Below are 12,179 nucleotides of genomic sequence, written 5' to 3' on the forward strand. Positions count from 1 at the left end.
CTCTCTCTCTCTAAAATTTGCATATCATAATTGATAAAACAGATGATAAGACATGATTCAAAATAATTCTCTCAGGTTCATGTCTTTGTATAAAGAAAATTTACCCCAGAGCCCTGAGTGACTCATTGTTCTAATAAGTTTCTTTATATTCAATAACAACAATGAAAAATAAATCAATTTTTGTCTTCTAAATACTCCTAAAAATGCTTTATGCACTACAATGATGTTTTTGCAACGTTTCTCAAACTTTTAAGATTGTTCTTAATTTTGAAGTAGGTGTAAAATAAAAATAAAAGCCTATAAATATTTCTTGGTATGCTGTATGTATAGAAAATAACTTCTGGAATTCTTCAAAATTATATTAAAAATGTTGGTACTAATTTCAACACTGGTCATACTAACAGCAGCACAAAACTATTTACTGAAATCTAACTAAAATCGTATCAAACCCGACTTTGTTTAACCCTTTAAGCATGGAGGTCATTAATAAGCAATTTGATGAATGTATGCCCAGAGCATAAGTCAGCAATAAGCAATTCTGATTGTCATACAATTTCTGAATAGTATAAATTTCAATTTTAAAATATTAATTGTCATGCTGAAATATTACTTAGTGTAATGAAAGGGTTAGGAATAAGAATTCTTACACGGCTAAAATTCTCTTTAACTTAAACATTTCGATGATATTGAAGAAATTAATAAATGGTAACAGTTTGTAAAATATTGATTTCTAACATTTGTGAGTAGCATACACCTGATTAAGTTGACTGTAGAGCTTTACTGGTACTTTATTCTGTTGACCCTGAAAGGGTGAAAAGGAAAGTTGACGTTGGTGTAATTTGAATTTAAGTCATAAAAAGCTGTTGTCAAAACAAGTTTGTCATGCTTCTTTTCTAGTTATACAAGTGCTCCCTTGGAAGAAAAGATGTTTTTAATAACTGTAAAGAATTTTGATTGGGATTTCCAAAGAGATATCTTAAGAAAACTATGCTAATCTAATATGCTTTAATTTAGCTGCCTCACGATTATCCATTAAACCACATACAAATGAAATCCAGTGTAGACCTCTAAAGTTTATTTATGTAGCAAAATATTAATATTTCATTTCTATGTTAATTGGTATATGACATACCTTTGAGTTCAAAATCTACATCTGTAACAATACAAATCAGTATTAGAAAGTATCTATAGGAAAACTGCTGTTTGACTGGCAAACTATCAATAATCTGTTCCCCAGTATATACCACTGAACTGTTTACCTACTACTCTTCTCATCTTACTTGCCTTAATCTCCACCCACTTCAATACCTTTATCTGCCATTTTCTTGTCCTCCTATTAAGCATCTTAACTTTTCTCTCTAGAACTTCGTTGTGTGTGGTTTCATCCCCTGGCCAAATAATGCAAAGTGTAAGAATCTGAATGCTAACCTCCCACAGAACTTTTTTAACTCCAGAGGTGATAATGAACTTTTGGCTTCTGTCCTTCTCCTCCAGACAATTCAATAGAAATCCTGGAAACTAAAGAGCTAATTATATCTCCCTGGTTGATGTAAAATGTGAAGAAGACAAATGCTTCAGATAATATATAAATTCTAATACTTAGTTTCTGTTGCAATAATGATAGAGAGATTAACATATTTTAGTGGATGAGGGAGTTAAATGGATTCCCACTAACTTCAATTCATTCCTCTGTTTAGTCAACTTAAACTTTGCTTAATGTTTATCATGCTAATATTTCATATTATTCTTTTAAAGACATTAACAACTAATCATTTGAATGTTACATGTCCTTGTAAGACAATGGCTATCTCTGCTTCATTGATATGCATCTTTATCATTGTGTTGATCATCTTCATTCCCCCTGCTTATGCCTTCATGTGAAGTGTAAATGTATTTTGTTTGACAGTTTGTTTTCTTTTAAATATCAAAATGTTATTTTCAACATCAGTTAGGGTGACATGATCAGTCCAGTATACTGATCATACCATCACATCACTCTAAAAGGAATGGTATAATTCTGAGACATTTACCATACTTCAAGTACTAGAGATGATGAATTCACTAATTCTAGAGTGTGTTCCTTCCGGCATTTGTCAAAGAGTTTTTAGATTAGCTTCTTCCTGAGATTGATTGTCATCTTCAAGATTTGAAGGCCTTTTTTTTTTTTTTTCTTAAGAAGGGTAATTGTAAACATGAATAAGAATTATAGCTGGTAGAATGACATAGCAAGACAATACAATGAAGAAGAAAAAACATTAATAAAAATGGCTGAGTGGCATCAAGGAAGCTGGACAGATATTGAGTTTTAGAATTACATAAAATGTAGTTATGCATCATGTTGTCCAGAATGAAACAGATGGTTTGTAATTAATTTTGTAGTATCTTCAATTTTAGTTACACGTATACCAAACAAAAATTTGACTAAAAGATCCGTATCTTCAAATTAATATTGAAGACAACTTTGGGTATAATAAATTGCCTATAAATAATACTAATAATATAGTATGTACATGTAACTGTTAGGAAAAATTTTAAGTTGGAAGATGTGCAAATTATTAACTTTCTCCCTACTTCAGTATGAAAGTAAATCTTTAGTAATATAAGCAAGTTAAACTAATTCTCTAAAATATATGTTTATTAACAACACAAAGAAATAATATATACTATATTCAATATCTTTTTATTTTCCACTTAGTGTTTTGAAAGATTTTCAATGAAAGTCAGAATGCAAATAATTCCAGAGGGTATTTGCATTAAGCTTCCTTGTTTTTTTTTCCCGTTTTTTTTTCTCCAATTTTTGAAATATATGTTATTGTTTATTAACAGGAGTCTTTTCATTCAATTTTACCATTAGAAAGAAATTTGTATTTTTTCTTTCAGAAATGTGAACTAAATTTTATGTTAATTTTACACTTAGAACAAAAGTTGTAATGAATGTATCATTTTTTTTTTTACATTTTAAGATATACACAATGATGACACCCTAACTAAACAATTTCTATTGCGCTCATTAATAATGAAAATATAGTTTTTATATGTCACTAATCAAATAAGAAAAAATATTATTTTTGCTTTCACTCATACTTAATTATTAATACATCCTTACAAAACAGTTACCTGAAGGCATAAAGTATTGCAATTAGAGAATACAATTAATTTTCTATTTCTAACAAATCTTTTAAATGGCTTCTAATGGCTAACCTTCTTTTCCTTGTCATGAAAAAAGTTTTTTCAGATATTTTATAGCAATTATAAAACAATAGATGGACAAAAAGCAAATATTTATTTTATGACTAATCACTACTATTTTTTGAGATTATTTATTATTGACAACAAATTTTTATTCAAATGGGTTGTTTTGCTCTCCTCTAATACTTTTAATTTGCTATCTGAATTGAATTGGAAAACAGATTGAATAGTAGTGTAATAACATACATAATAAATTTATTTCATAATTTGATTTGAGTATAAAGTGTTTTTAGAAAGAAAATCTATTTAATTATTTATTTTCCAACTGCAGCAATGGCAAACCTAACCTTGAAATTTTAAAATACTATTTAATAGCTATGTGCATATATTGCTTGAAGCATGAAGTAATTTTTAACAAAATTTTCCTTTTTGATTATGAAATTTTGTCATAAAGTTGAAATGAAAAATGTCACACAAATTCATTCTCATAATTAATTTTCATTACTACATTTATTAATCCTGAATATTATTTTTTTTTAAATACCAATTTATATAACCAAATATTTCAACTAGATAGTATAAAACATTTTTATAAATTTTGATTAGAAGGTTTAAAAGGAATACACACAAAATTCATCTTCATCAGAAGAGCCATTTTTAACAGATTAGAAAATAAGTAACTTGTTTATTTCCATTATTGCCACAAACTCAGAAATATGATCAACAAATCTTTAGATGTAAAAGTAACACATCTATCTATCTATCTATCTATCTATCTATCTATCTGTTCATCTGTCTGTCTGTCTGTCTGCCTGCATCCTACTCTCTCTATATACAGGGGTTGGACAAAATAATGGAAACACCTAGCATCATAGCATCATAATTTTGAAATATCTATAAAACCGTCAAAAGCTTGGTTATTTTTGTTTTTTGATTTATTATTTGTGTTGCTTAATATATTTTGCTAAAATTGCTGTTTCTTTTCAGATATCATCAGAAAAATGTAATTAAAATTCATTAAAATGACAGATCTATTGAACTTTCAAAGAGGTCAAATTGTTAGTGCTCGTATAGCAGGCGGTAGCGTAACAAAAACAGCCAAAATGTTTGGTGTATCAAGAGGTACTGTCTTGAAAGTAATGACAGCGATTGAGAAAGAGGAAAAAAAACCTCCTCGTCGAAACAAAACTCTGGAAGAAAACCAAAACTTTCAGAGAGGGACTGTCAGACTCTTACGTGAATTGTTAGAAAGGATCACAAAAGTACAGCTCCCAAAATTACTGCTGAGCTTAATGACCACCTTGAGAACCCAGTTTCCACAAAATTTGTTTGCTGGGAGTAACACAAAGCCGGATTTCATGGGAGGGCTGCGATCAGAAAACTGCTACTTTCAAAAACAAACGTTGCAAAATGTTTAGAGTGGAGTAAAAACCTACAGAATTGGTCCCTAGAGCAGTGGAAGAATATTATTTTCTCAAACAAATCATCCTTTACCCTATTTCCGACCACTGGCTGAGTATACGTGTGGAGACAGCCAAAAGAAGCATTTGATCCAGACTGCCTTTTTCCAACTGTTAAACATAGAGGAGGATCTGTAATGATTTAGGGAGCTATATCTTGGAAATTCGCCAGCCCAATAGTTTTTCTTCATGGCAGAATTAATAGTCAAGACTATTTAAGCATTTTATCTGATCAAGTTCATCTTAAGGTTACAGAACTGTTTAGAGGGAAACGCAATCTTTCAAGATGATAATGCACCAATTCACACAGCTAAAGTTGTTACTGAATGGCACGAGGAACATTCTAGTGAAGTTGAACATCTTATCTGGCCACCACAGTCCCCAGATCTCAATATTATTGAACATTTATGATGCATTTTAGAAAAACAAGTAAGAAGTCAATATCTTCCACCATCGTCACTACAAGAACTGGAGACTGTTTTAGCTAAAGAATGGACAAAAATTCCTTTGGAAACAATTCAAACTTTGTACGAGTCCATACCTCATAGAATTCAAGCTGTAATATCTTCCAAAGGCAGTCCTACCTGATATTAAAATTAATTTGTTTGAAATTTTAAGGTGTTTCCATTATTTTGTCCAGCCCCTGTGTATATTTGATGCTGTTGGTAGAGATTTAGTGTACTGGGTGAAATAATTCTTATTGTTATGCTCCAGTTTTAGAATATCAAACCATAATGAGTTGTTGGTTCTTAAAGTATGAAGATCAGTAACATCATTATTGATATTCTAATGAAGATTATGCTGATTAATAATGCTGTCAATGTTTTTAAAAGCATATGTATAATTTTATATAACAAGGTCTATCAAATATCTAAGGAATATAAAAAGTAAGATTGAAACTTATAGAACTACCAAATCTTTAGACAAATTTTAATGTTGTTAGAATTTTACATATGTGTAATTCTTCTGCACTGGAAATCTTTTATTGTTCAGTAAATATCTAATTTTAAATCAAATGATTTGTATTTAAATGTGTAAGCTTTCTACTTTTGTTGGGTGAAAATTAGTTTTTAAGGAAATCAAATTTGTTGTTATTTTTCATCTTTGTTGTCATTAAACATTAATCTAATAATGATAAGTTATAACTTCCATCATTTCATACAGTTCACAACTTCAATTTTAGCTATTAAAGTATTACATTTATATCAAAAAAAAAAAAAAAATCCCATTGTGTGCTGCATATGGTGGGTATTAGTGAGTAAAATACTTTGTCTCTTAACAAAAACAAATAGAATGAAAGAAAGAAAAGTAAACAAGATATTTGAAAGTTTAAAAAAAATATTTTCTTCCAAATTCTTAGTTTACTCATTAGTTAAATATTTTCTCTAACTAATCCCAGTTGAAGTAATGAATATAGAAATAAGTAATTAAATGTTTAACAACAGTGGACTGCACTGTTACTTAATGAATATAGCTTGTTCAAAAATTGAATAAATTGGTTTGCTGTAAAGCAGTGGTTCTCAAGGTCCTTGAAGATTTGGTGGTGGCGGTGGTGGTGGGGATCCATACATAAGGAAAGGCTGTACATTTCGGTAGAAACTGATCACTGCCTGGCAAAGGATACTGGTCAAGTGTTGAACTTTACACTTTCCTCAGAGCAAATCAATTCATTCTACTTATTGAAGATTAGAAAATGTAGTTTTACATGACTTAAACCAGCAATTTTAGAAATGTTTGTTTTACAAAAATTGGATCTACATAGATTTTCATAATTCAATCAAATTTCAATCAAAATGCCTTTCAAATACAAATAAAAAGATTTTGCCGAGTCTCTCAGTTTTCTACAGCTTTTCATAAAATCTACTTTGGTGTTAATCATTTAAATTTGAATTCTTTGAAAATAATATCTAACCTTTCTAATCAATAAACAAATTCTCAGAACACAGGTTAAGTACTTCCAGGAAAACATATCAAAGTTTGTTTCAAACTAAACTTCTAAGTGAGAGTATGGTATCAAAGTGAGAGGTGGTATCAAAAAATTCCCAGTCTAGTTCTGCTGTGCACTAACTGATGGCAGCACATGATTGTATGCACAGTGAGAGCTAGCAATGACCTTCATGAAGCAGTGTGCTGAGTGACATTGCTGTGTTTACTCCACAAATTGTGAAAGTTGTGTTTTTGTGATCACATGTATGCTGTAGCCTGTGATTTTGTCATGGACAGAAAATTGGAACAAAAAGCCAATGTGAAATTTTTCATTAAACTTGGAAAGTCTGCTGCAGAGACATTGAGCATGCTTTGGCAAGCTTACAACAACAAGGCAGTGGGTCGTACACTGGTGCTTAAAAAGCAGAAGAAAATCCCTGGAATACAATGGGTGCTCTGGAAGACCTGCCATGATCGTCATCGCTGGAAATGTGAAGAAAATTCATCATGAAAATCGTCGGAGGACAATCAACAACATTGCTGATGCTGTTGGTCTATCATATGGGTTTGTATAGGTAATCCTAACTGCGAAGTTTGTCCCCCCCATCTGCTGGCCACTTAGCAGAAAGAACATCACATTGAAGCCTGTCAAGATCTCTGTCAGCATGCCACTTATGACCCATCCTTCATGTCAAGGATCATCACTGGTAATATGAGTTGGGTCTATGGGTACGACCCTGAGATGAAGTAGCAGTTGTCACAATGGAAGAGCCCTTCATCTCCACTGCTGAAGAAGGCACGACAGAGCCACAGCTCAATCAAGAGATACTCATCGTTTTTTGTGACATCTGTGGTATTGTGCATTGAGAATTCGACCCCATGGCCAGACCATCAACTGAGAGTTCTACTGCAATGTTTTGAAGCATTTAAGGGCGGACATTTGATGAAAGTGACCAGATCTGTGGAGCACAAAGAATTGGATTCTTCACAATGACAATGCACCCTGTCATCAAGCTCTCTTCACTTGTGAGTTTCTCACAAAAACAACATGGTATTTCTTCCACACCTGCCCTTTTCATCAGATTTAGCACCAGTGGACTTCCATCTCTTCCCCAAGATGAAAATGCAATTCAAAGGTTGCCATTTTAACACTGTTGATGAGATCAAGAGCAAATTGCAGAAGGTCTTCAACTGGCTTATGGCAAATGACTTCCAGGCTGGATTCCAAAAGTGGCAGGAATGCTGGGACTCGTGTATTACTACACAAGCGACTACTTTGAAGGAAATGATACTAAAACTTAAACATAACTAATCTGGGAACTTTTTGATATTACCTCGTATATAGAGGCTGAAAAGAATGAGAGTGTTCATAGTAAAATTGTACTGGAAATAGTGTTTCAGGAATTAATAAAATTATTATACTTATAGGTGCATGCATAGCTGTATGGTAAGAAGTTTGCTTCTCAACTGCTTGGTTCAGGGTTCAATCCCTTAGACAAGTGTCTTCTACTATAACCCTTGCCTGCCCAAAGCCTTGTGAGTGGATGTGATAGATGGAAACTGAAAGAAGCCTTTCAACTATATATATTTATAAATACATGTCTGTGTTCTTATGTTGGTATTTGTACCCCACCACTGCTTGTGAACTTGTGTTAGTTTGTTTACATCCCCATAACTTAGCAATTCAGCAAAAGAGACTGATAGCATAGGTGTCAGACTTGAAAAAAAAAAAAAAGACACAAAAAAACTACTACTGAGGTTAATTAATTTGACTAAATACTTTAAGGGACTACCCCAGCATGACTGCAGTCCAGGGACTGAGACAAATAAAAGATATGAATTAATAGAAGCACTGCACAATGGTAAATCACATAATGTTTTCTTTCTTAATGTATCCATTTTATCACCAGTTGCTATGTAATGTGAATTAAACACACCAATTTAGTTTTGTCTGAATGTGTGTATACATTATAAAACAAAAAAGCTGCTATTTTCTCCATCACCTGGAATGAGCAACAAACCTTTGATGAATCTTTAACAGTAACTGAAGCTTACCCAACATGACTTGTTTTGCTGGCCACATACAGGAAAAGTGGCAGTTTAACCAAGGCGCCAGACTAAAAGTCTATAAAAAAAAATTGAAGTTTACCATAATTTCTACTTGCATGCACGTGCTCTCTCTCTCTCTCTCTCTCTCTCTCTCTCTCTCTCTTTATCTCTCTCTCTCTCTCTGTCTCACTCACACGCACACACACACACACACACACACACACACACACTCTTTCAGTCATCATTTTATCAAAAATATTTCTGCTGAAATATGTCAAATACTATATGTAGCTTGTGCCCTGCTCTGTTCCTCACAAGCATTACTTGAAGGAATATTATATATGTGTCTGTGTTTGTCTCCCCTCCCCAACTACATGACAACTGTTGTTGGCTTATTTACATTCCTGTAACTTAGTGGTTCAGCATAAGTACCAGACTTAAAAAAAGAAATAAAAGAATATAAGTACTGGGGCTTGGTTTGACTAAACAACTCAAGTGGTGCCCTCACTTTGCTACTATCCAATGACTGAAATAAGTTAAAGATATATGTTGTTACAAATGCTCCATACTCATATTTCTCTATTGCTGTTAATACTATTATTATCACAGTACTGTGACATAGATACATATAGTAATTTTTGCATTGAAATCATTATTATTCATTTATTCTTTCATTCATTTAATATCCGTTTTTTGTATTCATGCTAGAATGGATTGGAAAGAAATATGTGAGGAAACATTTTATGGCCAAATGGCTTTCCTGTAGCCAATCTTACCCTTTTTTTTTTTCAAGTAAGGGATCTTTTTATTTCACTGATTTTCAAAAATGCAGAGCAGTGAGTTATGTGACATATATCAACAATGAATTATTTTTAAATTTCAAACCACTTCACACAAAAGGTATCAAGCAAAGCTGTAGAATGCTAACACATCCACACACATCTATAAAAATTATGAACTTACATCCAGTTTCCTTCTACCAATTTTATGCCAAGGTATTGGCTGGCTGGTGGCTATAATAGAAGATTCAGCCCTAGATACAGCACAGTGAGACTGGACCTGAAACCATCCTATTTTAACCATTCAATTATGTCTGTAATTATATCTTAGTAATAATATGGATTAAGGATGAAGCTCTGCATATTATATTAATTTTATCATTTTGTCGATATTTTTTTATCATTGTTTAAGTGAGTCCATCTTATTTCTATGACCAACAATCTAGTGTTATGGTTAGCACTTAAATTTTAAAAGAAAGTTTTCCCAAGTGTATTTGTCTACCCATTTATGTATTAAAATATATCTGCCATTTCAGAGTTTTACTACTTTTTTCACAAAGAGAGAGTGAGAGAGAGAGAGAGAGAGAGAGAGTGAGAGAGAGAGAGAGAGGGGGTGGAGAGGGAGTAAAAGTTGAGTTTGTTGCGTTACTAATTTTGAGACTTGGCAAAGAATATATAGAACTTGTCTACAAAATAATGTTTATATATGATCCATTGTTTTCTGTTAGAGCAATCAAGTATGATTATTTTTTATATGTAGTTAAGCAAGATCACTTTCATGATCATATTTTTTAAAGGCTATTATTCTGCTCATATTCTTTTGATTATCATCAGCCCATGTAATTAGGTATTTAATTTTCTCTGTAAATCTTCTCTTCTTTCAGTAACAAGCTTGAGAATGAATTTCTATGTTCATTTGCTCTGAGCTCCATGTAATAAAGCTTCAAGTTTTTGTATTCATAAAGCTAAGGCCAGTGATATGGTGAATACTTAATAAATACTGAATTAATCTGAGATGTTGACTTTGGTCTTCGTTTAGTGCTATAATACATTGACTAACTAATCATAAGATGCCTTTCACCAATGTTTAGCTTTTTTCTAAAAAGATTTTCAGATTTGAGCATGTTGAAACAGATTGTCTCTCATACAGAAAAAAAAAAAAGAAAAACAAGTTACATATATATGGTATAAAATAATGAAGGGATATTTTGTTAGTGGTCTCTTGTTTTAAGTAAAGGCATTGTGTTATCTGAGATTAATGGGTTTTTTTTTCTCTCTAAGAATCTCAGAAAGCATGACATGTTTCTCAGCTTACACTCTATTGATAGTCATGCATGTATATATTGTTGTGATCTATATCGCTGTCCCTTTAATCAGATCAATATAGATTAGTTTCTTTCCACTGATAATTCAGGCTGTGCATCCTCTCAGGAACACTTCTAATGTTTTCTGTTTTTATTGTCACAATGCTAGCACCAACCTTATTAACTTTATATATACATATATATTTCTTTCTTATTGATATCATGATTTGTCTTCACCATCTGACATGCAATCTTCTCACATTCCATCCTGCTTACACCATATTTAGAATATTCATGCTGGAACTACAACCATTCTTGCCAATTATATATGCTTTCTAGACTTCTAGCTATTTTACTAAGCATGATGAGATAAGAAGTATTTTATTCTATTCTCTAAACATGATGAAAAGTACTCTATTCAGTAACCCTTCTTGAACAAAACTCTGGCTGAGGAATACTTTTATAGCCTAAAACAGCAAGACGGTGGCTGTGTTTGATATATAGAAAAATGTAGGCTTGCGTTCAATAACAGATACACAATGGAATCAGTGAATGTACTGTATATTTAGTAGTTTTTTTTATGTAGGCTTACTGTGAATGAACACCTCAACTTATAGAGATACAGAGAAGCCTATGAAATAAACACCTGAAAGACTAAAAAATGTTAATAAATGTTGGAATTTATTATTGTAAGAAGAGGAGCAAATATGTTAAGATTTTAAATATAAGGTAGAGGTAATTTTATTATATATCCAACCATTCTCTATATAAAAGAGTGACTGGTTTATATTTAGTTCCAGATCAGCCTGGAACATGCATATATATGATTTAAAGGCATTCCAGCTGTGACTATTTCACTTTTCTTGTATATATTGGATTACAATTACCAATGTCTCCTTATATTTTAAAATGGTATGGCATGATTTAATGGATTTATGGCTACTATTTCTAGCAGGTCAAATGATTTTGAAGAGGCTCCCTCATTAGTTTTAGTGGCATGGTATGGATATTAGAAGTGCAGTACCATTAAGCATTAAGACATAGGCAAAAATAGCTGCATAACCTTCCATTTTTTAATGGAATACTTTTGAGTGATACAATCTGATATATATATATATATATATATTATTTTATTAGATGGATGTAAGTTCATCCTTTAATTGGAATTATTTCCAAAGTTTTCTAATGTCTTTTCTTCATACTTTACTTTTGAATTATCTTATATAAATTTGTATAGGTATGAAAGCTTGTTAATTACTGATTATTTACACACACACACACACACACACATATATAATACAAATAATAAATGAGTATATGCATATATACGTACATGTATGTACATACCTACATGTACATGTATATATAGATGCATATCTGGATACAGGACGTTGCAAAAAAACGTGGACAAAATGATAAACAGAGTACAGAAAACACACAGGCCACACACACACACACACACATATATATAT

At 31.8% G+C, this 12,179-nt stretch overlaps 1 protein-coding gene across 4 annotated transcripts in view; it reads right to left on the reverse strand.

Annotated features, from left to right (window-relative positions):
• LOC106871761 (protocadherin gamma-B6) overlaps positions 1-8,739 on the reverse strand; it is a 45,857-nt gene extending 37,118 nt beyond the window's left edge. For 3 of the 4 annotated variants that reach the window (XR_008265549.1, XR_008265548.1, XM_052973101.1), the window contains exon 1: positions 8,631-8,739. The gene's annotated coding sequence lies outside the window, so the exon portion shown is untranslated. The remainder of the gene's footprint in view (positions 1-8,630) is intronic. The other variant, XR_008265547.1, reaches the window with a different exon arrangement.
• Between the last annotated feature and the right edge of the window lie 3,440 nt (positions 8,740-12,179).

Source organism: Octopus bimaculoides, chromosome 14 (assembly GCF_001194135.2).
Source record: "Octopus bimaculoides isolate UCB-OBI-ISO-001 chromosome 14, ASM119413v2, whole genome shotgun sequence".
Taxonomy (NCBI): Eukaryota; Metazoa; Mollusca; class Cephalopoda; order Octopoda; family Octopodidae; genus Octopus; species Octopus bimaculoides.